At 60.4% G+C, this 6,000-nt stretch overlaps 1 long non-coding RNA gene across 1 annotated transcript; it reads left to right on the top strand.

Annotated features, from left to right (window-relative positions):
* Window positions 1-771: 771 nt before the first annotated feature.
* LOC135976312 (uncharacterized) lies at window positions 772-5,649 on the top strand. Its single transcript, XR_010593472.1, has 3 exons — window positions 772-995; window positions 1,512-1,549; window positions 1,829-5,649. It is a non-coding gene; the product is annotated as an uncharacterized LOC135976312 (long non-coding RNA).
* The last annotated feature ends 351 nt before the right edge of the window (window positions 5,650-6,000 follow it).

The raw sequence follows: 6,000 nt of genomic DNA, 5'->3' as shown, positions 1-6,000 counted from the left end.
CCCCAGAGGTGGCCGCATCTCAGTGCCAGGCGAGGGGTCCCTGAATAAAGAGCCACTGGCACTGTGCTTCTCAGGTACCTGGGGTGACAGAGGAGCCGACTGGCCTGGATCAGGTTCGTTATAATGAGTCACTAACGAGGGAGGATTGGGGACAGGAAAAGCCCCCCGAGTTAATCTGCCCCTCCCTCCGGCGCATGCTATGGTGTTGCGCTGCCCCCTGCTGGTCCGGCCCAGCCCAGCAGGGATCCAGGCTCAGCACCAGCAGCAGAGGGGACCCCCCAATACCCCCATCCCTGCTGCCCTGTGGGGGTGAGTGGCCGGGCGCTGGGACCGGGGGATCCCGATCGGCTCATGGGGGATTCTGGTTTGTGTCCCTCTGCAGGAAAAGGAGCCGCACCGAGACCGAGCAGGTAGGAACCCGGCTCCTCCCCCTCCCGATGGACCTGCCGGGGTCACAGGGCTCCTGAGTTCTGTCCCAGCTCGGGGGGGTGGGAGAGTGGGGGTTGGGGGCCAGGACTCCTCCGAGATGACCTGGGCCTGCTGACAGTGGAGGGGCACAACCCCAGAACAGCTGGAGTCACACCATGCCTGCCTCCCTCCCCCCGGAAAGCTGTGACCCCCCTCCCGCAGCTCCCAGCTGTTCCTCCGCTCCTGCCTCTGCCTCTCCCTGTCCAGCACAGCTGCTTCGCAGGGAGGGGCCCGGCTGCAACATGTGACCGACGAATTGGGGGGGGGGGGCATGTGACCCTGCGTGCCCCCACCCATGTGTCGCCGCTGCCTGGGTTCTGTCCCCAGCTCTGGCAGGGGGGTGGGGTCTAGTCGGTGTGGTTGGGGGGTAAAGGAACAGGGTCAGTATGAGGCAGGATGGGGGGCTCTCTGGGTGTGTTGGGGAATCTCCCTGCAGGTGGGGGGATATGACATTTACAAGTGGATTTTCCCTTTTAGCACCAGCCCCTCGGGGGTATTGAAGGTGCCGGCTCAGCAAGACCCCGACTGTGAGTAACTCACCCAAGGGGGTACCAGGGTGGGGCAGGAGCCCTGGGGAGGGGCGGGGCTTGTGGGGACTCCACCCATACGGGGCAGGGCCTGATTTACAGCTGCTGCTGGGCGGGACTAAGGAGAGGGCCCCAGAGGTAGCTGGTGTCAGCTGAGAGTGTTGGACTCCCAGGAGCTCCCTGGGGCCACCCTCCCTTCCCGCTCTAGTTCAGGGACTCCCTCTGTGGGCTCCGCATTCTCCCATCCCAGGCCTGGAGCTTTGTATGTCCCCCCTTCACTTCACCCAGGCATCCTGACTCCCAGCCCCCCTGCCCCGCCATAACCCCCTAGACTCTACTGCTGTCTCTGTGCCTCAGTTTTCCTCTCTGTCACACGGGGCTAATGACCCTGGCCCGTGCTGTGGGGCGGGGGAGGGGTGGCTGTGCCGGGCTCTGAACCCCTAGGATGGAGCTGGGTGTGGGGTTTTGCTCTGGGCCAGCCGGGGGTGCAGCTCAGCGGGTGTCTCTGTTCTGCAGACGCCTCCATCGATGAAGAGAAAGAGACGCAGACCCTGGTAAGCGTCCCCTGTTCCCCCCATGGGGCCTGACCCCCATGGGCCCCACTCACTTTATCTGGCACACTTGGTATTTTGGGGTGGGAGTTGGGTTGCTGGGAGGGGCTTATGGGATCTCCAGCTGGGATTGCAGGTGTGTGTGTGTATGTGTGTCCTGTCACCCCCTGCTGAAGGGGACAAGCCCTGGTCTGTGTGAATGTGTGTGTGGTGGGGGTTGGTACACACACACACACACACACACGCACACACTCTAGTCACTCACTCCCCTCCCACCCCCAGGAGCCCGACCCTGGCACCGAGGGACTCACCTACGCCGAGCTGGACGGCCAGGCGCTGCAGGCCAAGCCGGGGGGCCCGGCCCCTGCCCCCGAGCCTGTCCTGCCCAGCATGTACGCCGCGATCAACGTGAGCCGGGGGGCCCCGCAGTGAGAGCCCCCCGCAGCCATGGGGCGCCGGCCCACAGGGTGCAACAGACTCATTGACTCACAGTCTTTAAGGCCAGAAGGGTCCATCGTGATCATCTGGTCTGATCAGGCCACAAAGCCTCACCCACCCACTCCTGTAGCAGACCCCAGCCTCCGCTGAGTCACTGACGGCCTCAAATCATGGGTTAAAGACGTCAAGTTACAGAGAATCCACCAGTGACTCTAGTTTAAACCTGCCAGTGCCCCGCGCCCCAGGCTGCAGACGAAGGTGAAACCCCCGCAGGGTCTCTGCCAATCTGACCTGGGGGGGAAATTCCTTCCCGACCCCAGATACGGCGACCAGTTAGACCCTGAGCATGTGGGCAAGACCCACCCGCCAGACACCTGGGAACTGATTCTCTGTAGTAACTCAGAGCCCTCCCCAGCGAGTGTCCCGTCTCCGGCCGTTGGAGAGATTTGCTGCTAGCAGTCGCGGATCGGCTCCATGCCGTTGTGGGATGTCTCCTCATCCCGTCCCCTCCAGAAACGTCTCAAGCTCAGTCCTGAAGCCAGTTAGGTCCCTTTGGGAGGCTGCTCCAGAACTTCGCTCCTCTGACGGTTGGGCCTTGTCTACACTACAGAGTGTTATCGACAAAAAGCGCCACAATAACATCGCTATTGCACGTTCACACTGCGCTTCCTCTGCCGGCAGAGCGCGTCCACGTTTGGTGCTCCAGCGTTGACAGTGAGAGCAGTGCATTGTGGGTAGCTATCCCACCGTGCTACTCGGCACCTTCTGCAACTAGGGCTTGTGGGAAGGCAGAGTGGATCGCAGCATGTCCTGGGGGCGGGCTCAGCGTCCCATGGTGCGTTATTCCACGCTGTTCCGACTGCGTTTCGCGGCATTTCCCGGTTTCCGGTGCGCCCGCCATCCCTGTGTGAAAGGATGGGTCCCGCCCGGCTCTCCACTGCTGTGAACGCAGCGCGGCTGGCCAGGCAGTATGCCATGAGCTCCCAGTCTGAACGGGAACCAGAGTTGCCCGAGCTGCTCTGTGCCATGGAAATAAATAACACCGGCTTCCTCCTGGCATCACGGAGCGGCTGCCCACGGCGGAGCGTCGCTTTGGGGCTCGGGGAACAAGCGCTGAGTGGTGGGATCATATTGTTACGCAGGTCTGGGATAAACGACGCGTGGGGGGGGGTCACATGCCCTCCCACCCCCCGATTTCTGCCAGGGTGCGAGTCGTGGGAAAGGCACCAGCAGCGAGCGCTCCCGCTGAGACCCACTAGGTGTGGCCCAGAGCCGGGAAGTGAGACCGGGCTGGTAGTGCAGCTCTCTGTCAGAGGGGGCACAGGGAAGCTGGCTGAGTCCCATCTCTTCCTCGCCCGGCAGCTGCACGGCCCCCGTGAGAATAACTCCCCTTCATGGGTGACACAGGTCTGGTGAACTAAGTATTAAACCAGCAGGGGAATGTATGTACCTGCTCGAGTGTGAGTCTGGACTAGCCTGCCTGGGTGCACAGAAGGGAGCTCAGGGAGTTGGGGCAAGGGTGGGAGGCAGCGGGGCTGGCGCAGTATGGGGAGTGGGGGGCTGGGGGGAGGCAGCAGGGGCCAAGAAGCCAAAATACATGTTTGCCTAGGGCACCATTTTCCCTAAGGACAACCCTGGCAGGGCTGGCCTTAAGTGTGGGCGAGGTGGGCGACCGCCCAGGTGCTGTGGTCACAAGGGTGTTGCTGGAGGGGTCTTGGCAGTCACCAGGAAGCCGACCGGGGCAGTGGTGGTGGCGGTGGGGAGCCCGTCATTGCGCCCCCCCCGTCCCCACTATCTGCAGTTCCCAGTCGCCCGGTCTGGGATGATGAGCCGCGGCTACAGAACGTTCGGATGTGGGAAGCCCCCTCCCTGGACCTGTGTGCGGAGCTCGCCCCAGCCCTGCGGCGCAAGGACACCCAAATGAGAGCAGCCTCTCGCGGAGAAGCGCCCGGCTATCGCTGTGTGGACGCTGGTGACTCCAGGCTGCTCCCGGCCAGTCGTGAATCCGCTGGAAGTGGGGAAGTCGATGGCGGGTGCCGCGTTAACACTAGCGCGCGGAGTCGTTAATCACATCTCGCTACGAAGGACCATGACCCTTGGCAATGTGCGTGAAATAGCGGAGGGGCTTTGCGCAGTGGGATTCCCTAACTGCAGCAGGGCGATAGAGGCAACGCAGGTTCCAGTTTTTGCCCCGGACCATCTTGCGACGGACACATCAGTAGGAAGGAGACTTCTCCAGGGTGTTGCAGGAACTTGGGGATCACCGTGGGCATTTCACTGACCCCAGCGCGGGATGCTCCGGGAAGGGGCATGATGCTCATATCGTCAGGAACACCAGCCTGGACAGAGAGCTGCAAGCAGGGACTTTCTTTCCGCACCAGAAGATTCCAGTGGGGGATGTTGAAATGTCCAGAGTGATCCTGGGACACCCGGCGTAGCCCCTGCTCCTGGGGTTCATGAAGCCTGACCCGGGAACCCTGGAGAGCACCAAGGAGCCCTTCAAACCCAGGCTGAGCAGGTGCAGAACGACCGCGGGGGGAACCAATCCAACCCAGCCTGGAACAGCGCCAGCCGGGCCGGGTACCGGGAGGGGGACTCACCATAGAACCAGCCCTGGAAACAGGCTCATGGTGCCCAAGGAGCCACCCTGGGAGCTGGGGCTGGTTGGGTGGGACGGGGGCAGTGACTCCTGGTGCATGGGCCCAGACACCGGGGGGGGGCAACCCCCACCCTTCCCTCACCACCTGACCCCCAGCTCCTCTGATATCTCCTGCCTTGCAGGTCGCTGCCTGGAAGCTGCTGGGGGCATCCTGGCGGGGGGGGGGGGGCAGTATCCCGTGAGACTTGGCTGAGGGGTTGGGCCCAGCTGGGTGCCTGAGTCCTGGGGCAATAACCCACCTTCTTGGGCTGCATCACATCCCCCTGGCAATAGGAGTGAGCATTAGCCAGAATTCCCTCTGCTCTTGCTTCCCCTCCCCCCACTAGGATCTCAGGGGACCCCCGACCCACCCCCCAATAGATGTTCTGCTGCATCTGGCTGGGCCCTCGGCACCGCCGGGACGTGGGGGGCAGCGGGTAACATACCAGCCTCCCTCAGCGCGCACTGCTTGGCTGTGTTTGTCAGAAGCCAAGCCGGCCCGGGGCTGAAACTAGAAATAGAGAATAACTCTGAGGTGCTATTGTAATTATGCCAAGCGTGGGCCATTAATGGCGGTTTAGAATGTTGATGGCTCCCATTGACTAGGACAATTGACTGTAGACGGCTCTGTTTACCTGCAAGCCTCCACTGCATACCTGATACGGGAATCCATCTGAAACCTGGTGCTTTTCCACTGAGAAGGAGGGGTGGGGGCCCAGAGAGACAAAGGATTCCCGCCTTGCGCCAAAGATATAAAAGGGGATGGAACAGAACAAAGGCGGCCAGTCAGGAGAAATCCCCTAGTTACCACCTGAGCTGGAACTAACAAGGATTGTACCAGGGGAAAGGATTGGGCCCAGACTAGGAAGGAGTCTAGTCTGTGAAAGAAGCTTATTGGAATCTCTCTAAGGGTGAGATTTACCTGTATTCAGTTTCTTAATGTATTAGGCTTAGACTTGCGGTTTTTTTTTTTTTTTTTTTTGGTAACTTACCTTGTTCTGTCTGTTATTACTTGGAACCAGTTAAATCCTACTTTTTATACTTAAGAAAATCACTTTTGTTTATTAATTGACCCAGAGATTAATATCTGGGGGAGCAAACAGCTGTGCATCTCTCTCTATCAGTGTTAAAGAGGGATAACAATTTATGAGTTTACCCTGTATAAGCTTTATACCGAGTAAAACAGATTTATTTGGGGTTTGGATCCCATTGGGAGCTGGGTGTCTGGGTGCTGGAGATAGGTGACCTGATGAGCAGTTTTTGGTTAAAGTCTGCAGTTGTGGGGGTATGAACCAGACCTGGGTCTGTGTTGCAGCAGGCTGGTGTGTCTGGCACAACCAGGCAGGGTTCTGGAGTCCCAAGCTGGCAGGGGAAATGG

Source organism: Chrysemys picta, chromosome 17 (assembly GCF_011386835.1).
Source record: "Chrysemys picta bellii isolate R12L10 chromosome 17, ASM1138683v2, whole genome shotgun sequence".
NCBI lineage: Eukaryota > Metazoa > Chordata > Testudines > Emydidae > Chrysemys > Chrysemys picta.
This window is presented reverse-complemented; position numbering and strand designations above follow the sequence as displayed.